The 24143-nt window shown below is 47.7% G+C and overlaps 1 protein-coding gene across 1 annotated transcript in view; it reads right to left on the bottom strand.

The window, feature by feature from the left end:
- The window catches only part of LOC144124420 (uncharacterized), a 662500-nt gene that overhangs the window by 364327 nt on the left and 274030 nt on the right, over positions 1-24143 (bottom strand). The window contains exon 3 of the mRNA XM_077657051.1: positions 15673-15925. The gene's annotated coding sequence lies outside the window, so the exon portion shown is untranslated. The remainder of the gene's footprint in view (positions 1-15672; positions 15926-24143) is intronic.

Raw genomic sequence — 24143 nt, 5'->3', positions numbered from 1 at the left:
TATAAATATGTAGGCTTAATATTCACTCCGGATTTTAGGTGAAATACGCACATCAATGAAGTATGTAGCAAGGCAAATGAAGTCATGTGGGAACTCAGGCGCAGACTATAATGCAACGCCTGAAGTGAAAACCATAGCCTCTAAGATGGTAATAAAGCCAATTATTGAATATTCTAAAATAATAAGGGACCCACACGGTGCGAATAACCGACGTAAATTGGCTAAAATTAATTTTCCTGAATTTTGTGTAATTTCACCAGATCAACGCTCCAGACACAAGCACGGTTTATACATACAGCCACCAGTTACCCGGAAAGATACCTTCAAATATAGCTTTTTTCCAAGAGCGATTAAAGAATAGAACGAACTACAATATCCAATTGACATATCTTCATTTGTTAGTGCTTTTACTGCTGGTTTAAAGGCTCTTATCTTCTCTGATATGAATGCGTCTGAGTATGTAATTCTGTTTCTGATGTGCATAATACGAGCTTATTTTTGCCTTTGTTCAATGCATGTCATTTTTATAGATATTAACACTATTTTGCATTGTCGTTTCTCGTTTGAATTGGAGCGACACTTGTTATCTTTCCTTTTTTTATTTTTCCACTCCTTTAAACGCCCTTATTTGGGTTGACAGTATGAATAAACAAACAAACAAACAAACAACGAGGACCCCAACGTGGTGTCGGTGCGCAAACTGGGGAAAACCCCCATTGCCGTGATCACCTTTGTGGAGACTGTGTCATTCAAGGTAGCAAGCCACGCAAACAACCCCTCAGCTCGAGGTGCAGAGCAACATAGGCGCTTATTTGGCGCTTGCTCTCCTATATCAGCAACCCAGCTGGCCGGCTTGCACAGCATGGTTGCCAATCTTGAAGAGCCTGGTTGCCAGATCCGATACATCTCTCTCTCTCTCTCTAAAAAAGAAAAACAAACGAGCAGAACACAACAGCAGATTGCTGAACGTCCTTTCGATATGCGAGGCGGGTGGGCTGTTTCCTTAACCGGGTGCTCCGGTGAAGCCCAGCGTCGTCCGGCTTGGGATTCGTGCTTTCCGGGGGACTATGTGGCCCTGGCGCAGGGTACCCTTGAGGAGCGTGGGCAGCCGGGCTTGATCGTCACACGTGGGGCTCCAGTTTCCCGGGGACTCCTGTGGTGCCGCGCGGAGAAGCACAGTCGTCTTCCGTATAGTCAGGAATGGTTTGCAGTGACGGGTCGAGCTCTTCGTTTGTTCGGAGCAAATGCTAACGGTTGCGACGAAGCTGACTCCCGTCTTCCGTACGGACCATGCATGAGCGACGGTCCACCTTCTCTTGTCGAGCAGCCTTACGGTGTCATGCTCGCCGAGCGCTTCTAATGGACGCCTCTGAGGGTGGGCTTGGGTGTGCTTTTTGACCTCTGGTGCCCTATGGTCTGCGAAGTCAGGCAGCCTTCCTCTTAACCTCCTGCCCATGAGTAGCTTGCGCAGGACTTTTCCGGCCTCGAGTGGGGCTGTCCTTTCAACGCTTAGTGACCATTTCGTCTTTTTGGCAACTTTTTTTACCGGTCAAGACATTCTAACGCACCACTGAAGAGATTTCGGGCTACAGTAACCGTTCGCCAAAACTTGCTTGGGAAGTAAGCGTCCACTCGACCCAAAGAATGAAATGAAATAGAAACAGCAAGGAGAAATTGGCTCTAATTTTAATTCCGTAGGTTACGTATTTTACTAAAATGTAAGCACAATAGTGGAGTCACTATGAGCAGCAAATATGAGAGCACAGAGCCAAATTGTTTTGAAAAGCGGTGGTCGGCTACAGCGCACGAAAACCTGCACTTTTGCTGCCAAGTTTGTTTTTCTTTTTACAATACTGTCATGCCAGGTGTCGCATTTCCGGATCAAGCTGTCAGCCGCTATTGGATTGGCATCCGGCCCGAAAGTGGTGGTGGCTACTATTAACACGACAGCTGAATTTTGCAAATTTTGCCTCGACAATGTACCAAGTTGCCAGAGACGAGCGTGCCGACCATTTTTGCTTTCGTAAGAAGGGTTACTCGTCATTTTCTACGTCTCGACATGCAGCAACTAGCGGTTCGCAGACACTGTGGCTCGCTCGTTTCTCATGCCTCTTTGATAAAGGAGAAAATTTCGCTCTCAAATTAAAGAAGCGATAGCGGTGCCAGTGCAGCCAGAAAAGATTCATGAGAGCCTGGGAGGACTGTTGTTTCACCTTGTGAAAAAATCAAACATTTTGAAAAAAATCATGTCGCAAAGAAGCGGAGCGAAGTAGCCTCTTGTGCTATGGGAATGACTAAGCGTACTGTATAAAGCACACCTCTGTAACTGCAAAACTACTAAAGGAATCTTGACGAAATTTCAGGAATCTGCATTGCTTTCTCAGACAGCATTATGTGCGAAAAATGAAAAAGCTGAATATCTGTCCAGCAGCGATATCCTGAATTCCTCTATTTTCCCTCTTACCGCTAACTCGTTAGTGGACTTCCCCTTCACTAGCTTCTTCCGTTCCCTCTTCAAGTCTAAGCTAATTCTAGACCTTACCATTCTGTGGTCGAACAACGCACCTTTCCGAGGACGGCCACATCCTGAATGAAGCCAGGTTTAGCGCATAGCATGAAGTCGATTTCATTTTTAGTCTCACCATTGGGGCTCCTCCAGGTCCACTTGCTGTTTTCTCGTTTGCGGAAGAAGGTATTCATGATCCGTAAATTATTTCTATCTGTGAGCTCTACTAATATCTCTCCCCTGCTATACCAAGAACCTATCCCATAGTCGCCTACCGCCTGGTTGCCGGCCTGCATCTTGCTCATCTTCGCATTGAAGTGACCAATCAGTACTGTGTACTGTCATTTTACTTTGCTCGTTGCTGATTTCACGTCTCCATGGAAGCTTTCAACGGTATGGTCATCGTGACTGGATGTCGGCGCGTAGGCCTGCACCACTTTCAGATTGTACCTCCTATTCAGCCTAATTACGATAGCTGTCACCCTTTCGTTAATACTATACAGCTCCTCTACGTTGCCAGCTATATCCTGATTAATGAGGAATGCCTCACCTAGTTCTCGTGTATCCGCTAATCCGCGATAGCACAGTATGTGCCCGTCCTTTATTACTGTATACGCCTCGCCTGTCCTCCTGACATAACTAAGCCCTATGACATCCCATTTAATGCCCGCTAGTTCCTCGAACAGCGCTGCTAGTGCTAGCCTCACTAGATAAAGTTCTAAGGTTAAACGTTGCGTGGTTCAGATTCCAATAGCGGCCTGTCCGGAGCCAGTGATTCTTAGCACCTGCCGTGGTCAGTAGCCGCTGGGGACTGATGGCCGAGGGTTAATTGGTTTGTTCATAGAAGATTACGGCGAAGTACTACACCAGGGCGGTCATATGCTGTTCTGGTGAGTGAATGCGTTTTCGGTTCTGGTCACCGAGATCAGGCCGCACCCAAGGCCTGCTTCTGCAATTCCGTCGACCCGGGCACGGTTTTTTATTTCAAGCCCGGTAGAGAATTGCGCGGCACCGGGATTCGAGCCCCGTCCTCTTGCACGCGAGGCGGACGCTCTACCTCTACGCCATCGTTGCATCCAATTTTTTTTTCTATTGGTAAGGCATGTCGGCACTGCGTTCGGCGAGCGACGGTTTTGTGCTTCAGGGGTGTCTGCGCCATATGAAGACTGTCTTGCAACACATCCGGCAGAGGTTGTGACACTTGCACCTGTTCGCCTAGATGTAGATGCTGCATTGGACGTTGTCGCCTGTGCTCCACGTTTACACGGACAGTGCGTTCACTTCTGCCGCTGCCAGCGGGGAGTTCGTCGCGTTCGGTGCCGGAGGCCGGATTCGTTCTTTCAGCCGGTTTCTTGTGGGGGGCGCTTCTGGTGCATATTGCGCTTAACTTGTGGCGTTTGCGGAGGTGGTGCGAACGTGCCTTACGGACACTGTGTGGATACACTCGGATTATTCATCTCTGTTGTCAGCGCTCCCCTTGCACACCACCGCTGACTGTTGCGGACATTAACGGACTCCTGGGGAAGATTTCCCCTGGTCGCTCGATTTCACTTTTTCATGTCCCAGCAGACCCCGGGGTTCTGGGTAACGAATTAGTCTATTTGGTTGCCTCGCACGCGAGTCGTTTGCCACGTTTGCTTACCGCAGTGCGTTCGATCCCGACAGTGCGGGCTACGTTCCGCGCGGTCGTTCGTGCGCACTGGGAAGTGCAGTGGCGAAATAATAATTTACGCACGGGGCATCTTTGCCAGGGCACCTGATGTCTGGGCGTTGCCCGGAATTTTGATGCGAAAGCTTCACTACACTGGGTGAAGCCGATTTCTCCGTGCGTTGACCTTCAAGTGAGCCAGAAGTGAAGTGCGGCTATAGCGGCCTTAACATATGTGGTCGACCGTTGTGTCGCACCACTTGACCTTTCACGTTTAGATTCGCCGGTAGAGGGCGGTAGAATAGGTCGCAGCGTTCATTAGGTGACTAACCACTCGCGATCAACCATTAATCTTCTACGTGGCAGGGTGGCAGGATGGGCGCGCTGCCTATCATCTGTGCGGAGCGCACTCAACGTTACAGACGCCAAGGCGCGTCTAGTTGCCCGATACAGCACAGGTTTCGCTCTCTAACCAGGTTTACCAGTAGTTAAACCGCAGCTAATTTTTTTTTTCATGGCGTAGGGTGGGCCTGGTTGTTTTTCTGTTTCTGTGTCTTGCGCTTTGCCTTGTGAGTTTTTTCGCATCCGCTTCAGATCACTCATGAATGTTGCCACAGTACCAAGCAATCCAAAAGCGCCATACCGCGGCCGAACTGTTTTAGATGGGACTTGCCATGCCTTGCGCACTCGAGGGGCTAGAGGTTTTGTCTTCATTCTCGCTCGAGCTCCCTGCTGTCTTGCACTCCAAGGACGTCTAATTAAACCTGGTTTTGAGTGCTTCGACCGTTTATCGGTGACGCATTTGGTGGAGCAGCTGGGTAGCGTCCCATGTACTCTGACTACGAGGACACTCTTGACGCCTGTTCTTTACGCGTGGACTCAACACCCATCCACAAGGCGAGCCGCCGTCTGCGAGGCCTACAACCGGAGTTCGGCCAACTGACAGCGCCGGTAAGGGCCATGACATCCACCGCGGCTAGCCAGACAACTCAGCATTCCGGGAGTGTCCCGCCATTCGTCCTCGAAGGTCGAAGGACGGCCTATCATCTTTTCACAATATTACTAATCATTTTAAACTTGAAGGGAGGATATTCCCTCCTCCAGACAAAGCCTTTAATAAGGAGCAGGAGACCACTTGGAGGCGACTCCAGACGCGATCCTTCATGACGCCTTACCTGTTGTCAAAATTCTACCCCGGTGAATGCGACCCTGCATGTACATTATGTGGTGATTTAGCCACTTATGATCACCTACTGTGGAATTGTAAAGAGGAGCCACCCCCGAAATCTCTAATACAGGTTCCTACTCTCGAGCAGTGGGAGGCCGTGTTGGTCAGCTCAGACCTGGGAGTTCAAACCCGGGTCATTGAATGGGCTACCCAGGTCGCTGTCAGCCGTGGACTGATAGCCACCTAGCACGGATCGTCTGCATTCTGCCTTTTCTGACGAATTAAATGTTTTCCAATCCAATCATAGAGGACATGACGCGACTGTTCAATCGGACCGACCCTGTTATGCCCGAAGCCCAGAAGGTACGCCACTTACTGCGTTGCGTAAAAGAGCAGCTGTTTGCCGGACTGGTCCGTGACCCGCCACGAACAGTGTCCGACTTCACCAAGGAGGCAATGGGTATCGAGCGCTCTCTGCAGGAACGGGGCGCCCACTACGGACGTCAGGCTACTGTAGCAGCCGCTTCCCAGTACATGCCTACGTCGCTGCCCGCCGAGAAGCTTCGGGAGCTTGTAAGAAGCCTTGTGCGCGAGGAACTGGCGAAACTTCGCTTTGAAGCTCCAGAGGTCAGCGTAGCTGCCGTAACGGACGTGGTCCGCGAAGAAATCCGAAGAGTTGTGCAGCCACCCCCAGCTCCACACCCGGCGCCCTCCGTTATGACGTACAGCGAGGCGCTACGAATTCCCGGGCCAGCGATGTGAGCCATTTCCCCCGTAGCTCCTGTGCCATACCTGCAGGAGCCAGTCGCAACTGTACCCTCCGTGCCGCAGGAGTTCAGGCCACCCGTGAGCAAAGCGCGCGTTTGGCGTACGCCAAACAATTGGCCGCTCTGTAACCACTGCGGGGAGCCCGGCCACATCGTCCGCCACTGCCTCTACTGCAGAATGGGTTTAAGGGGGTTTTCACCTGACGCACCTCGAGCACGCTACGGTGGAAGACCACGGGATATCGAACAGTACTTCGCTCATAACGTGCAATCTTCGGCCTCGCAGCGACGTCAGTCCCGATCGCCATTCCAAAGGCGATTCTCTTCGCCCGGCCGCCCGTCATCCTTTTTCAGAGGCACGTCCCCACGTCGGGAAAACTGAAGACGGCGTCCTCCAGGGGTAGGGCTGCCGCTACTGGACCGAGTCAAGAGCCTCCACCCGACGATTCGCTGCGACGCTCCAACCGACGACGACCTGACCCGACGACCTCACCGACGCGCTGCGACCGACTAGTATCCGCCGACAACCACGATATTACCGCACTCGTGGATACCGGCGCCGATTTTTCTGTAATGAGCAGACGGTTAGCCACGGGCTTGAGGAAGGTTCTAACGTATTTATCCTGTCCAGAGCCAGCAAGTTTGTTACCGTCGAGTGTGATAACAGCCCCAGCACTCGTGGCATCGCTGAAACCAACATCTCACTGCTCCTGGGTCGGCAAGTCTGTGTAGCTCGCGGAATTATTGAATTGAACAGTGGGCGAACCGAACTTTTAGTGACCAATTTTGGTTCTGAACCCCAGTGTTTGCCTGGCAGAATAGCTATAGCGTATTTCGAAGAACTTAGCGAATTCGCGGAACAGCACGCGCTGTCCTAAATCCCGGCATCAGTGGAGGCACCGACCACTCCCATAAAAACCGACGTGAACCCGAACCTCTCGTCTAATCAGAAACGATGCCTCGAGAGCATATTGAATCTTTCCGCGACAGTTTTGCCTCGACCTGCAAGGTTCGGCAGACTCCGCTCATAAAGCACCGCATTATAGTTGACGCAAACAAGCGACCGTTATGCCAGCCGCCTTATCGGATCTCTTCGAAGGAACGGGATGCCATTCGCCAACAAGTTCAAGAAATACTCCAAGACGACGTGATACAACCGTCGACGAGCTCGTGGGCATCGCCTGTTGTTCTAGTGGCGAAGAAAGATGGCACCCTACGGTTCTGTGTTGATTACAGGCGTCTAAACAAAGTCACCAAAAAAGATGTTTATCCTCTGCCAAGCATTGATGACTCCCTGGACCGGTTAAGCCACGCCACGTACTTCTCGTCACTAGATTTACGCAGTGGCTATTGAATAATCGAGGTGGACGAACGCGACCGGGAAAAGACCGCCTTTTTTACACCGGATGGTCTGTACGAATTCCGGGTGCTTACTTTCGGCCTTTGCACGGCTCCTGCTACCTTTCAGCGGATGATGGACACCGCGCTTGCCGATCTAAAATGGCAGTCCTGCCTAGTGTACCTAGATGACGTAGTCCTCTTCTCCGCCACGTTCGAAAAGCACTTAAGGCGCCTGCGTGCTGTGTTCGCAGCAATTCGTTCAACCTGTCTTTCCCTCAAGCCCGAAAAGTTCCACTTCGCTTTCCAGGAGTTGAAGTTTCTCGGCCACATCGTGAGCGCTAAGGAGTCAGCCCTGACCCCGATAAGACAGCCGCCGTCGCTGCTTTTCCCGTGCCAACCGATAAGCGCAGTGTGCGCCGCTTTCTGGGTCTCTGCGCCTATTATCGGCGTTTTGTGCCGAACTTCTCCCAGATCGCTGAGCCCCTCACCCGCCTCACGAAAGATGTCGAACCGTTCCTCTGGGGCCAGGAGCAACAACAGGCCTTCGAAGATTTCCGCACTCGTCTCCAAAGTACGCCCATCCTTGGCCACTTCGATGAGTCAGCCGACACTGAACTGCACACCGACGCCAGCAACATCGGCCTCGGTGCGGTCCTTGTGCAGTTACTGGATGGTCTCGAACGCGTCATCGCATACGCAAGCCGCACTTTGTCGCGCTCGGAGGCGAACTATTCCACTACTGAAAAAGAATGCATGCCATTTGCGTGGGCAGTGACCAAATTTCGCCCGTATTTACACGGCCGCCCTTTTAGAGTCGTCAGTGATCACCATTCGCTTTGTTGGCTGGCGAACCTCAAAGATCCCTCGGGACGGCTTGCACGCTGGAGCCTTCGCCTTCAAGGGTTCGATGTCACCATCGTGTATAAGTCCGGCAGGAAGCACAGTGATGCCGACTGTCAGTCTCGTGCTCCTATCGAGGACAACCGAGCTGATCCCGACGACGATTCTGTTTTTCTCGGCGCCATCTCCACGTCCGTCCTCACTCAGCACCAAAGGGATGACAGTGAACTACGGCCTCTCATTGAGTATCTTGAAGGAAGCGCTGCGTCGCCCCCGCGAGTCTTCTCACGTGGACTGTCATCATTCTGTTTGCGCGATGGCGTTCTGTATAAGAAAAACTACAACCCGACGGAAGCTGCCTATCTGCTCGTCGTACCTGCGGCCTTGCGCGACGAAGTCCTGCAGGCGTGCAATGACCCATCTTCTGGTCATCTGGGGTTTTCCCGCACTTTGGCGCGGATACGCCAAAAGTACTACTGGCCGAGGGTTGCTGCAATTGTCCAGCGTTACGTCAGAACTTGCCGCGAGTGCCAACGTCGCAAGACGCCGCCGACTAAGCCAGCCGGACTACTGCAGCCAATTGATCCGCCGCAACTCCCCTTCCATCAAGTCGGCATGGACTTACTCGGCCCATTTCCGGAGTCCTCGCTGGGTAACCGCTACATTGTGGTCACCTGACTACCTCAGCCGGTACTGTGAAACTAAAGCTCTCCCTTTGTGCTTCATCACAGTGCACCCATCATCGTTGTAACTGACAGGGGAACGGCGTTCACCTCGGCCCTTACGCAGGAGGTTGTGCACCTTATCGGCACAAGTCACCGCAAAACAACAGCTTACCACCCTCAAACGAACGGACTAACCGAACGGCTCAACAAAACGATCGCCGACATGATTTCCATGTATGTCGACGCAGACCACCGCAACTGGGACGCCATATTCCCTTACGTCACATTTGCTTACAACACTGCTCTACAAGAAACGACGCGCTTCACTCAATTTCGTTTAGTGCATGGTCGCGAAGCCACAACCATGCTGGAAGCCATGCTGCTTCCGACTAGTAGTACCTCATCTGTTATGGGTGCTGCCCAATTCGTTCGTCACGCCGAGGCCGCCCGCCAACTCGCCCGACAGCGCACCCGGCACCAGCAAGCCCACGACGCGCGCCGCTATAACCTCCGCCACCTAGCTGTTAGTTACCAGCCCGGCGAACAAGTCTGGGTTTGGAGCCCAATCCGCATGCGTGGGCGCTCCGAAAACCTTCTGCGCCGATATTTTGGCCCCTACGAGGTACTCCGCCAAGTCAGTGAGGTAAACTATGAAGTTTTCCCCCAGGGAACAGTTCGCTCCTCTAGACGGCCGACCCCCGAAGTCCTCCATGTCGCACGGATGAAGCCGTACCACGCCCGCTAGCGCGTTGGGCGTGTCTACACCAGCCGCCGGAACTTTCGCCGTCCCTTGCCTTCCTGCTTCTCATTGTTGCGGCACCGAGTCGTTGCCCTTCAGAGAGGGGGAATAATGCCACAGTACTAAGCAATCCAGTGGCGCCATACCGCGGCCGAACTATTTTAGATGGGACTTGCCATGCCTTGCGCACTCGAGGGGCTAGCGGTTTTGTCTTCTTCCTCGCTCGAGCTCCCTGCTGTCTTGCATTCCCAGGACGTCTTATTAAACCTGGTTTTGAGTTCTTCGACCGTTTATCGGTGACAATATCTCTGTTCCCGGCTACCCCTCTTCTGCGCTTCATTTCATGCTCATTACTTCTTTCTTTTTGCGCTTCATAAACCTCCCTTTTTTGGCGCTTTAAATTTCATTAAGATCTGTCTTTCATGAATAAATCAGCTTGCGTGACGGATCTCATCCCTCTTTGCTTGTTGAGGCGTTTGAGAACATGTTACGGTGTTAGCGTGCCCCATTTTCGTTTTGCAAGTGGCTTTCCCTACTAAACTGTTCTCTTCTGGTCACACTCTTCCTGCCCCGTTTATTTTTTTTTCACATACCCAAAGGCCCTTTACAGACATTACATGGGTTGACAAAAAAAAACCCAATAGCGTGATCGTATTACATAGAGAAAGAAATATAAAATCAGAAAAGCGTAAACAAACATGCGCTCCGATAAACAGGGAACATAACAGGATAAAAGAAGTGTTCGAGAACACGCACACACGTGGACCACAATACAATGCTCAATACAAGGTATAAAAGAATACAATTCTGATAATATTCTATTAAGAACCAGCATGGAGTAAGCACTTCAATTTGTTAACAAATACGTTGTAATTATTTTCGGGAACGATTTCTGAAGATAGTTTATTCCAATGATAAATGGCAAGGAACAATGGCGAATCTCGCATAAGTTTTGTGTGAGCGATCTTGGGTTGCACTTTAAAGCAGTGCATGGTCTAATCGGGGAAAAATGCGATGTGCTGGTTTAATATGAGATTCTGTGAACGGCGAAAAATTGTGGTAAAGCTTGTGAAAGTGAAGTAGCAGAGTCTTCGCTTGTCAAGTGAGCTTAAATTTAGAGGTGATTTAATATCTGTGATTCTGGAGTAGCGAGCTTATTTTCTTGTGATAAACCTAGGTGCCTTAGTCTGAAGTGATTCGAGTTTCTCGGCAAGATATGCTTGATGCGGGATCCAGACCAAACCCCCATATTCTAGTTGTGATCTGACTAAAGTTGTGTATGCTAAATGTTTGATCACGTGATTTGCAAAGTACAAGTTACGCCTAATGAAACCGAGGGTTTTGGATAGTTTAGTTGTTATAATCAATGGGTTTGCGCCATATCAAATCAGAATGTAGACACCTAGATATTTGATTGCAGGAACTTTTTCAATGGCCACGTACGTTGCCTATAGAATAAAAGATGGGCTCAGTGACTCTAGCGGTTGCAAATTACACAACTGTCGTTTCCAAGACGTTGATTTTCATATTCCATTGTTCGCAACAATTAGCGATTTTGTCAAGATCTGATTGCAAAGCATTAGTGTCATGTAATGTAGAACTTCTTTCTGGGCGAGTTGGTGCATAGCTTTCTTGGGATGGTGTTGCGCAAACGGCAAGACGTACACAGGAAAAGTAGAAGACGACAGATAGAGCGCAAATCTGCGCTCATTCTGTCATCTTCTACTTTTCCTGTGTACGTCTTTTCGTTTGCGCAACACCATCCCAAGAAAGCATTAGTGTCATGACGGTCAGTAATCTTGCTGTAAATACCACAGTCGTCCGCAAACGGCCTAATTGCAAAAGTGAGGTTGCTGCTTGTGTCATTAATGTTTATACATACATCTTTATTTTCCAGAAGACAACTGGATGGTCTCTTGGGCTAAAAGCTACACAAAAGCTTGACGAGGCCCAAGAGACCATTACAAGGCAGCAGCGTAAAGAATAGAAACATAATAGATGAATAGTACATAGGTAGACAGTAATAGGGAAATAATAAAACAGTTACTGTGACAGGTAATAATGATGTCAATCACATAAATCTACCAGTAATGAACTGAAACCAAAATAAAACAACTGAAAAGCACATACGTGGAAACAACAAACAAAAATTAATGGATCACAACTGCACAAAACAGGAATGTAATTGTTTTTTGTTCAAGCCCACTGTGTGTCTATATTTGTTTAGTATTGTAGGGAGGTTATGGGTAAGTGACTGATATTTATAAAATGTACGAAAATGAGGAACTGCCCACGCATCAACATTTCTTGTTTGCACGCTAATATTTCGTCGCTCTAAGGATGCCAAGGACTTTAGAAGGTTAGTAACTTCAGGGGAGGAAAAGTAGATTGACTGTAATAGGCGAAATTCATACAACTTGTCTACACTTATGATATTGAATGATTCAAATGCACCCTTTGTAGTTTCCATGGGCTCAATATTTGCTATGTAACGGATGATTTTTTTCTGTAAAACCAGGAGTTTATTTAAATTGGTTTTTGTGGTTGTGCACCAAACTAGACTGCAGTATCTTAAATGAGAGTTAAACAAAGCATGATATACTTGAAGTTTTATCTTGGGTGGAAGTACAGTACGACAGCGCGATATAACTCCTGTAATCGAGGAAAGTTTTTTACGAAGGTGATCAATGTGAGCATCCCAGGTTAGATGTGAGGAAAAATGTACACCTAATATTTTAAGTTGTCAACGATTTCAATTTCTTGGTGCTCATAGGTTATAGTGTGATTTATTTCAACTAATTTGTTTTTAGCGCGGAATATAATAGCTTTAGTTTTAGTGCAATTGATTTGAAGTCTGTTTAACTTGGACCATGTGGATAGCTTAGCTAAAAATTCATTACATTGCATGATTAAACCATCAGCATTTGGGCCAGAAATAAGAATAGTACTATCATCAGCATATATCACTAGTTTTACTGTGTTATCAATATTCACCAAGTCATTAACGTATGTATTGAACAACAGCGGACCTAACACACTTCCCTGGGGTACGCCACTCTTTATCGGAAAAAGGGATGAGCTGCAGTTTTTGACAAACACTCTCTGAAACCTGTTGCTGAGGTAGCACTTCAGCAAAGCTAGACACGTGCCGCGGATCCCGTAAGCTTGTATTTTGGATAGAAGAATGTTATGGTCCAGACAGTCAAAAGCCTTGCTGAAATCTATAAAAACAGCCAACGAGAACAAATTACTTTCTATGTTTCGTAAAATATTTTCTTTTAATGTTAGTAAAGCAGTTTCCGTCGATCTGTCCTTCCTAAAACCGAACTGTGCATTTGTTATTATGTTTTCTTTGTTAAAAAAGTTAGTTATACGAGCAAAAATGATTTTTTCTAGTGCCTTAGAAAATACAGGGAGGACTGAAATTGGGCGATAGTTTGTTGCCAAGTTTGGGTCGCCGCCCTTGAAGATTACAGAAACCCTGGCACATTTCATTTTTTCAGGAAAGACGCCCGAATCCAGTATTAAATTAAATATGTAAGCAAGTACGGATGTAAGTAAGGTCAATACATACTTTATCGGCATGATTTGAATGTTTTCAATATCAAGCGCCTTACTGTTTCGGAGCAACATGAAAGTGTAATAAATCTCCTGCTCATCAGTAGGCTGAAGGTATATTGTTTTCATTGTACTAGTGGAGATTCCAGTTGTATCTGGAGGATAGTCACAAGGATTTGCAATACTCACAAAATAATTGTTAAGGTAATCCGCAAGCGCTTTACCGCTCAATTCAACACCTTCATGTGTTAAAACATCCGGAAGGGAACTTTTACTTTTACGACCCAAAACAGTGTTTATTGCTTTCCATGCAGCATCCGGGCGTTGTCGAGCGCAGTCTGCAAATAACTGCTCATAGTATAAAGATTTGGCTCTCCGAAGCTCAGCGTTTAACTTATTCCGCAATATTTTAAACTCCTTTAGAGTTTCTTTTGAACGTGAACGCAAGAAAGAATGAAAGTGACGATTTTTATTTTTGATCATTTGTAAGTGTTCTCGAGTGACCCATGGTTTCTTAATCTTTTTTGTTGGCACGATAGTTTGCAAAGGGAAATGTTTAGCATAGATGCACACAAAACGATTTATGAATTCGTTATACGCGTCATTCGCATCCACATTTTTTAGCACGGCAGACCAATCTTGGTTCATGATTTCATTCTTGAACGAGATTAGCTTTCCTTCGGTAATGCGCTGAACAAAAAATGTTTCCCTTTTCACATTCCTGTCCAGTGAATCAGTGCGATATGTTAAGAAAGTAGGACAGTGATCACTAACGTCGCAGGCAACTGTGCCTGCATTGTAAATTTTAGTGTCAAGATTCGTAACAATGAGATCTAGCATGGATGATGTAGAACATGTAATTCGAGTTGGTGTTTTAATCACATTTATGAAACCAGATGAAACCAGTTTTGTGCTAAAGTCACGAACACAGTTATTTTCCTCTAACATGTTTATGTTAAAATCACCACCACTGATGAGCCTAAGGTTGTTTTTACAAATAAATTCCAAGAAGTCTTCATAAAATTCTAAGAAGCGTGCAACATTCCCAGTTGGTGGACGATACAAGACAGAAATTATTTCTTGTTTATTTTTCAGCGTTAAGATTTCATAATCCACAGTGGTCTTACTGAATTCCGGCAAAATTTCACACTTCTTGTGCTTTGCAACTAGAATTGCGACGCCACCACCCCTGCTGTTTTTACGATTAAGAAAGAAGTTATTGTAACCATCTAGTTCCAACATTTTGCTGCTGTTTGTATACCAAGTTTCCGACAGCATTAGGACAGAAAATTGAGAGCAAAATTGCTGTAATAAAAGGACAATGTCATCTTCTTTACGGTTCACTGAACGTGCATTGATATGCATAACTGATTCGCATGATAAATAATCAAAATTCACATCAGATGGCAGAGTAAGCTCCTGATAATCCATCTTTCAATGCTTGAAAACACGAAGCAGATAGCCAGATGAGCACGATGTCGGCAATCACACGTTATAGGCATCACGAGCTGTGTTGCCCGCTTGAGTAGAAAAAATCTTGTCGACAACGTCCTCACCTGTCACATGCACAGTGGGCGTGTTATCTGCCTGCTTGGCAAAGATTTTCTCGTTGTAGGACCACACCGATTTCCAGTTACACTCATATTTTTTTTTCACAGCCATTGCAAGTAGTTTCTTCAATGCGGGACAGAGGTGCTCATTAACATATATTGCATCTGATTTGTCTAGGCCGATGTCTTTGCTTGTAAGCCGTGTTTTTTTCGCCTTCGTCAGGACAATGTCTCGCTTCCTGCGGGATTTGAATTGGACGAGGATGTGCGACTTCCCAGCAGTTCGCGTCGGCACGCGATGGCAGACTTCAATGTCAGCTTCTTCTATCGGTTCTGAGATGGTGTTGCCAATTTTAGAGAGAATGTCACTCAGGGATTCGCCTTCAGTCTCTGCTATTCCTTGTATTTCAATGTTACACTTCCTTGAATATTGTTCAGCATGAGTAAGCCTGCTTTCTGCATTTTGCAATTTACTTTCGAGAGATGCGCATCTGGCACACAGCGCCTCATTATCAGTTGATAGTTGCACGTTTTTGGAAACCTCATCATCCAGTTGTTTTTTGATGTCCTCTATTGTCCCATGCGCGAACTCAAGGCTCTCGGTCAAGCTTTTTTGCTCGGTTTTTAGCTCACGAATTTCGTTTCGCAAATCTCTTTCCATAGCCTCTCGAAAGGCCTTCAGTTCAAGTTTTACTTCGTCTTTAAGTTTAACTAATTCAGCCCTCATTTCTTCCTTCAGCTTATTTAACTCTTTAGACATTTGAAAGCAAGCAGCCTTTCGGGTGCAACAAGATAATAAAGCACTGCAGGCACAAGTCCAAAATCAGGCAGCAGCGACGACACCCAATACAGAAGATAAGTCAAGGAATCGAAACGGCGATAACACTAACCTGTGACAAGAGCGTACAACTGTTAACACAGTGCGCACGGGGCACGTCGCTGCTGCCAAGTGAGGCTAGCTGCGCTGATGTGGCTCCTTTTGTAGCTCCTGGCACTGGCGTAGGGCAGCGCAGTAGTTCTGCGCAGCTGACGGTCACGCCTCCTGGTACAACTTGCGGAAAATCCGGCGTAACAAGCTCAAGTCCGGCGTGGAGAGCTGGCTTGGTCCGGTGCGGGCGCTGAGTGCAGCCAAGCGGTTTGTGCCTGTGACAAGAGCGTACAACTGTTAACACAGTGCGCACGGGGCACGTTGCACGTCGGCCCAAGCACCGAACCTTGAGGCACACCCGACCTTATATGGGTTAGTGCGGAGCGAAATTCATTGGCAGACACAAACTGCTGTCTGTTAGTTAAAAAGTTAGCAATCCAGTTCAAGACATTATGTTTATGTTAAGATTTCCAAGTTTAAATATAAGACGATTGTGAGCAACATTGTCGAAGGCTTTTCCAATATAGCTGAATATGGCATAAATTCTCATTAACTGTTTGAATGTTTATGTTTGAATGGTTTAAACCTGTCATTGCCTAGCAGGTACAGGTTTTTACTAACCCCACATTTATTTTTGACATTATTTTGGCCCGTGCGTTCCTCTTGCTTAGAGATGAGTCGATATAGGGGAAGGTAGCGAAGAACAGTATCAATCCTGCAGGGAGTGCTCGCGGCCGTGCAGAAGAAGGAAGGGAGAGAATCCAGTGGGTGGCTTGCGCCGCAGTTTTATACGCGTTGGTGACGAAGGGAAGAAGTTGGTCTTAGTTGGAGTGGTCGGCGCTGACAAACATTGTACAGTATCTTTGGGAAGCTTATTCTAGTAAGTTTAAATGCGCCGAAAAACTGGATTGCGGAAAACGTCAATACGACAGTACATTTAAATAACTTTCATCTTGTGATCACCTCATTTCGAGATGAAGTGGGGAAGTGAAATCTACAAGTGCTTGTTTAATCCTTTGAGACCAGAGTAAATTGGGAAAAAATGTTCCCACCTTTCTTCTAAAGTCCCATTCACATGATGGAGAGAAGTTCGGTTTAGTCCGGGCGCGGACACATCGCCACGTGACCCGACGTGAGTGGCTGCGCCTCGTCCGCGGAAGGCGCAGGCTTCGCAAGCCAAAAAGGGGCGCGCGGGTTGCACACTGCCGCCTGAGCGGCACTCTACTGCGCTTTCAGAAGCAAAACTCTCGAGGGTGCGCCCTCATTCCCGAGCGAGCTCCCCGAATGGCCTCAATTGCTGGCATCTTCGCTTGCTTTCTCTTTCACTGGAGTAAAGATTATAGGCTCCTCCCTCTTCACACCTAGATTCCTTCAAGGTGCTAGGTTATTTAGCGTTAGACTGACAGCAGAGAGGCAGACGATAGAAGGACGACGAGACACGAGAAGAGGAACCGGACTTTTATAACGCTTAAAACATCTATACAGCAACAAACCCGCACAGAGGAGAAACGCTTAAAACTCGAGCTCCAAGCTCGCTGGACACGGCATGCAGAAAGCCGGGGCCTGTCTAAGTTGCTGGGCGAAGGATGGCCTAGAGCGGCACAACAAAATGCAACCCGCTCTTAAATAAGATAGTTATAACTTTCCAGAAACGGGCTAGGGCGCTCAAAGAGACGAGGCTTCGCATCACACGTTAAGATACGTCTCCGCGTGTCCGTCTCCGCGCGCGCGCGGAGTGCGTGTGCGTGCGTGCGTGTGCGTGTGCGTGCGTGCGTGTGTGTGTGTGTGCGTGCGTGTGTGTGTGTGTGTGTGTGTGTGTGTGTGTGTGTGTGTGTGTGTGTGTGTGTGTGTGTGTGTGTGTGTGTGTGTGTGTGTGTGTGTGTGTGTGTGTGTGTGTGTGTGTGTGTGTGTGTGTGTGTGCGCGCGCGCGCGCGTGCGTGTGCGTGTGCTGATCTGTATATTTATATTGTATGACCTGCTGTTGCCTCTGTAAACAAGAGGGTGGTAGCTTGTCAAGCTGCTCTTCAGCAGCTTTTCCTTTCACCTCCTCATGTTTTGAAGACATGAAATGAACCGCATTCGCATTCGTAAGTCCGTGCCGATCTCTTCAAAGGGTCGTCAGGCCGGTTCAGTGGGGTTCAGCAATCCTGCGGGTCGGTTGGGAGCGGTTTTTTGTAGCTGACAATACCGGCAGGATTTCACATAATGCGCATCATCGGCAGCGAGTCGAGGTCAGTAACGTTTGCCTTGAATGCGGCGGAAAGTGCGAGAAAACCCGGCACGTCCAGCTGTCGGCTCGTCGTGTAAAGCAATACAATTTCTTGACGGAGTCTTGCAGGTACAACAAGGAAGCAGGCTGTTATGTTCGCTGCAAAGTTCTTCTTCACGAGGACATCATCATGTACACAGAAGCAAGGCAGTCCTCGCTCGAATGAGGCGAGGGGGTGAAGAAACCTTGCCTTCCAAGTACTCGAAGAGTTGCTTTAGGTCAGGGTCAGAGCGTTGCTGCTGTGCAAAACAGCTGGGACTGATGGGTCCCAGGAAGGGGTCCTCATCGTCGCCCGGCGGCGGTGTATCTACAGGGGCTCGTGAGAGGCAATCGGCTTCAGAGTGCTTGCGTCCGGACTTGTAAACGACGGTGACGTCAAACTCCTTGAGGCGCAGACTCCATCGACCGAGGCGGCCAGAGGGGTCCTTCAAATTGGCAAGCCAGCACACCACGTGGTGATCGCTGACCACCTTGAACGGTCATCCGTACAGGTAGGGGCGGAATTTCAACGTAGCGCAGATGATGGCAAGGCACTCCTTCTCAGTTGTCGAATAGTTAGACTCGACCTTAAAAAATGGCTGTGGTTTAGCTCTGGTTAACCCTAGATGAATTGCGAAAGCTTCGTTACCTCGGCACGTCGTCTGCACAGCGTCTCATTCCGACGCTCTCGAGAATTCAAGGCGGACTCTTCCGCAGTTGAAGAACACCGGGACGTGGCACGACTTCTTTTAGCCTAATCTTCGTTACGACGCTTCTCGAGTCGTGCGGCGCGCTCTTCTGGCGTCTCTTGAGCGCGTTGTCTCTTCCTCGCTTCGTTCTGTCGTTGTTGCGTCTCTTTCGCGCTCTCCATAACGGTTACAATACAATGAGGCGAAGCGCATATATACATGTATATATATGTGTATATATATATAATGCAGAAAAGGGGCACACGAACGGAAAGAAAGATTTATTTACGACGTTTCGGTCGGGGTCTGGCCTTCGTATACGTGAACGATACTAAGCCCCCTTTTGAAAAAATTCAAGTAACTTTACTGGAATCAGGTTTCAAGACCCACCATGAACGCGAAGTTCGCGAATCATTTCTTACACACAAGTTCAATACTGCCTCTTGCGGTCTGAATGAAAATGTTGGAAAGCTGACTTGCCTTGCGTCATAACCGCATCATGCCATATTACATTTACGCTGATCATTTTTTCCCCACTGTTTTGCGCTGTTTGCTTCTATCACTGAAATGATATCACATCTCAGCACCATACCCCATAGCTTTTCACATGAGACGTTGTTTAAACAACAATGGTATTCATCTGTGTTTTCATCTATCTAGTGTTTCTTTTTTTCGCCTTTTCTGGTGCATTTGAGCACACGACCAATTCTTTCGCAAAGATCTGATTGTAATGATCCTTCATGATTCCTTAATCATGTTTGACTGCTTACTAACACTTTTTCTTTCATTGCCGACTCACACTGAGATGTTTGCCGCTGCTATCTGCCAACCGGAATGTTTCCCTCACCACGTGCGTGTATTTATAAAAGCTGTGTCTTTCGCCTGTACCATATACTCTGACGAAGGCAAGACCCTGGTCGAAACGTTAGAATAAAGATTGTTACTTTTCCCACCGTGTGCCCACTCTATTTCGTTTATACATATATACGCTCGTAAAGATATCGCACAGAAGTCTGGTGATAAGAAAAAGGTTGCGGTGCTTCCTTACGTGCAGAGTGTCTCCCACAACTTGACAAAGATAGCGCAGAAAGCAGACGTGAGAGTTGTGCTTACGACCCTACATAAGGTCAGCAAGCTTTGCAAGCTGACGAATCCCTACCTCTCGGTCGAACAAACATGTGGCATCAAACGCCAAACTGCGTACGCGAACTGTATTTATTGTGTCGTTTATTGCATCCCTCTATCTTGTGGCAAAAAGTATATTGGACAAACAGGCTGTTGTCTTAACGATCAGCTACGCCAAGACAACAATAATGTTAGAAATTCGTCCGGAAGCAGCCTAGCTATTCACTGCCGTAAGTGCCGGAACTGTGCTCCATTGTTTAATCATTGTCATATTATCGGATGTAGTCGTGACCAACTTACCCGAGAGATTATCGTAGCACAGAAAATAGCATCACTGGGAAGCACTTGTGACAGCGCTCCTTCCATTTCATTGTCAGAAAAAGGACTCGCATTCCTCAGAGCATGAACGTAACCTTGCACATGTTTGCTAATTTCTGTCATTCTCGGCAGCTGCTCTTTTTATCGCGCACATACAGTCTTCTGCCGTGTCGTAGTAGCCCTTGATCTCTTTATAAAGCACTTGCGGTTTCATGACATAAACTGTTGGAAGTAGCACTCCTCCTTTCTGTTCCTTCTTTGTCCGTTTTTTTAGCGCCTGCAAAAAATGACGAACAAACACTACAAATGCCGTTCAGGAAAGCAAGCTGCCGGGCTGGTTGGTGATGCATGTTGTGAAGAAGGCAGAGCAAAAAATACGGACGAGGGAGTGAGAAGAGGACGCAAAGAGACATCGACGAGCGCTTTAAGCTATCTCTGTAACCCTCATTCAGAAACATAGAGGCACCGAGAAAAGATCTGAATCCCCTTCTTCACAGCAGGTGGTGGTCCCTCATGTACACCAACTCGCTCACAAACTGATAAAAGTGGCTGGCAGACGCCATGTGCTCTTGCTGTTCTCGGCCCCCAACAATATGTCTAAGCTATGCCCTAGCATCGCTGGTTGTGCCGACAGGTGCTGCAACCAAAAAACATGGGATCGCCTACGTTAAGAAGTGCTTCGGTTTGGGCTAGTTGGTGCATAGCTTCCAGATGCCGTCAGGACGGCGCCAAAACAACCAGGACAAAAGAGGCACACGAACACAATAGGACAGGCGCATGTCCTGTCGTGTTCGTGTGACTCTTTTGTCCTTGCTGTTTTCGCGCCGTCCTGACATCATCTAGAAACCTACGCTAAATGTGCAACAGGTGTGGTTTACTGCATTTGCCTCTCATGTGGGGCTTCATACGTTGGCCAAACTGGCCGCTGTATTAATGACCGGCAACAGGAACATGCCAGAAACAGAAAATAATGATACTAGTGCGAATCTCGCGCGGCACCTTGCTTCGTGCACGTGTAGGGCAAGATTGGAGAAGACCACGATTCTTGACAAGAGCGGTAATGATGAGGCTAGGCTCGTTCTAGAGTCTTATTATATCATAAAGCTGTCCGAACGTTGTGTCAGTTACACGTCTCTACACGTATATTCATGAGAATGTGCTTTTTTTAGACAGTTGGTAGTAAAAAAAAGCGCTCGTGAACGCCTTTTTGTGCCCTCTCATTAGTCCCTCGTCCGTATTTTTGCGCTGGCTTCTAAACAACAAAGAGCACAAAGATTCTCGGCAATATGCGGGCGAAAAATTTGCGGTGAAATTTCGGAATACACAGCATGGTGAAATGAACCATGTTTCAGAGTCCGCAAATAAGTAAGGAGATTTCTACTAATATTGAAGAGCATTTGCAGGCTCAACAACGCGTCCGGCGTATTGAAACAGCAACAATTTACTGATCGTGGTGCGAGAGGCGACTGAAGGCGCTTTGAGCGTTTCGATACGCGGAGTATGAATGTATCGAAGAAGGCTTTAGTATTGCATGGAATCAAGCTCAGTTTCCGAATGTGGGCTCTGAGCGATGATACATATGAAGGCGAAATGAGCAATTCATTGTGTAAGTTTTTGGGGTAAAAAGCCTTATGAAAGAGGCGTAACCGCGCGAGGTTTCGGTGAGATGTGAGGAGTAATAGGTTTAGGTTATATTTCATTGGACTGGACGCGCAGCAATAAAAGATATTTATCGTAGGAATTTGATCCCAAAAGCGCCGTGTCGTTCGCCTTCTTGTCTTTTGTGCTCGTCTTTGTTCGCGCTGTTTGTTCAAGACCCAAAATGACGATGCGTACTCAAAGTGCGGAATAACGATTTCTTCGTAAACGAGAAGCTATAGGTGCTGGCAAAGGCGAGGTGAAAACTGATTTTTCCATGAGTCTTCTTGCAACGAGTCTCACTCACAATTTTTTTTCCTGTGAGTCTCACTCTGGTGGCGTGCTTACACGAAAAGCTCTACTCACCACCTGACGTGACATCCCGCTGTTACGGGCAAAAACTTGAACGATGCAAGAGCAACAGGATAGATAAGCGGGCGAGTTGGTGATACATAATGCAAAAAAACAGCGCGAACAAACGGGGACTAGACGAAGAATACACAGGAACAAGCGCTGACTCTCAACTAAAGTTTAATCACAGGAAGCACACTTATAAAAGGAAACAGAAAACGAAAAAAAACACAAAATCAGAACGCATGTGTTACTATGTGATGTCCAGATATGTAACTTCACAGTCACGCAGGAGCAAGGATGGTTGGCTGACACATAATCTTGGTTTCTTTGTCATGTTATACGCCTCGATAATTTCCCTGGTCAACTGGTCGGGGTGTTTGTACAAAATGTCAGTAAAATGCAAGGACGGAAAACATGATTGACACTCTCGGCAATGATCAACTAGATTAGTGGAGCGATTAGATTCTAATGAATTGAGATGTTCTCCGAGTCGTGTGTTAATACAACGTCCCGTTTGCCCAATGTATATCTGACCACAGGATAGGGGGATTTTATAAAGCAGTTGGCGAAGTGAAGCCTTCGCACGAGAGAGTGTGGTGCGGGGCAAGACATACTACAATGCGACGTTACTGCGATAAAACGAATGTGAAATTAGCTTTTATAAATCAAATGGTCTCTGCTGCTGGTTAATTCCCCTAGTTTTTCTCTCTATGAAACCCAACGCGCAATGTTCCGGCCGCATTATGGTAATCCTGCCGCAGGAAATTGGCAACCGCCGGCGAGCGCCAGATTGGAAACTCGATCTCAGCGCAGCCGTTATTTATCGCGGACAGCGAAAGCGGAGCCTCCGGTTGCCGCGCTTTTTCACCCAACCTCTCTTTCATGCGCGGCGCATGGAAACGCCTCTTTGGAAAGCGACACGTTCCATCGGCTTTCGCGAGCGAGAAACTAGTTTTCGGAGTAAATCTTTCACCATGCACACGGCGCGGCGCTCTCAGAAGTAAGGACTGGCGCGCGGATCTCATTACGCCGTCTTCGAGGATCAGCCGATATCCGCCATAAACACGCAAGCCTTCGTTTCCTACCCGTGTCGTAAAAAAGGAAGGAAGGTGCGCGAAAGCCGCGGCCTTTGTTTCAAGGAAGCTTATCCTTGCTTTGCCCTGTGTTCAGGATCGGCGAGTGTGAACAATGCGAAGGTATTTTTAGGCGTCTGATGGGCTTGCTTGGAACTATTCCAGAAATGTAAGAGAGTGGTGTGCCCGGGCTGGTAGGCGAGCGATCTCATTAGGAAGGGCTTCCAGGGTGTCAGTGTGGAAATATGCGGCGCCTAAGGGTCATTACGACGCGAAACTGGCCCTTAAATTGCTGTGCTACAATTCATGGCGTCAAATAGTGGAGCCTTGTTACTTTTCTTTTTGTTTATGCCTGAATTTCATCCCGCTGAGCGTCCTATTCCGGCGGCTCTGGTACCAGAAGAATATCTCTGCGTCCGGCTGCAAAACACAGGCGCGGTTATCCAAACAGAGCGCGGGGGCCCATGCAAGAAGGGCGTGCTATTCAGGTTGAGGAAGACATATGAAAAGAAAGAGGGCACTGGGCGCAGATGTGAAATTGCAGTTGACGTGAAGAGAGGAGTTGTGGGTAAAAAATTACACAGCGTTGTAGGCCTCATTTGTTTTGTATAACGACATCTACCCAGCATCAAATTTATGGCACAGACGTGTACCGAAGTGGAAACTTGGGCATGTTGGTAACGGTGGTTGATTGCATGAGGGGTAGCGCAAAACCAAGATGAAGGACACGGTATTGGTACACACGAGTGATAACCAACAAGCTACATTCATTGTTAAATGCCACTGCGCCGAAATAATGGATAGAGTCTACAACTATAGCAGGTAGCCCATTTTAAAACAGTGCGAAAGACGAGGCACCAGAGAAATACACAGGGCAAGCGCTACCCTGCATTATCTTTCTTTCTCTGGTCTCTCGTCTTTTATGCACAATGACCCTACACCAAATAACCCAGCTGAATGTTTTGCTATAGCAAGTAGGTTGTCATCAGGCAATGAGTAATGTGAATCTTTTTCCAGGGTGGGTGTGAGAAGGGCGCGATATTCAAGT

Source organism: Amblyomma americanum, chromosome 3, assembly GCF_052857255.1.
Source record: "Amblyomma americanum isolate KBUSLIRL-KWMA chromosome 3, ASM5285725v1, whole genome shotgun sequence".
In the NCBI taxonomy this organism is placed as follows: Eukaryota; Metazoa; Arthropoda; class Arachnida; order Ixodida; family Ixodidae; genus Amblyomma; species Amblyomma americanum.
The sequence above is the reverse complement of the archived record's forward strand: the minus strand, read 5'-3'. Positions and strand labels throughout refer to the sequence as shown.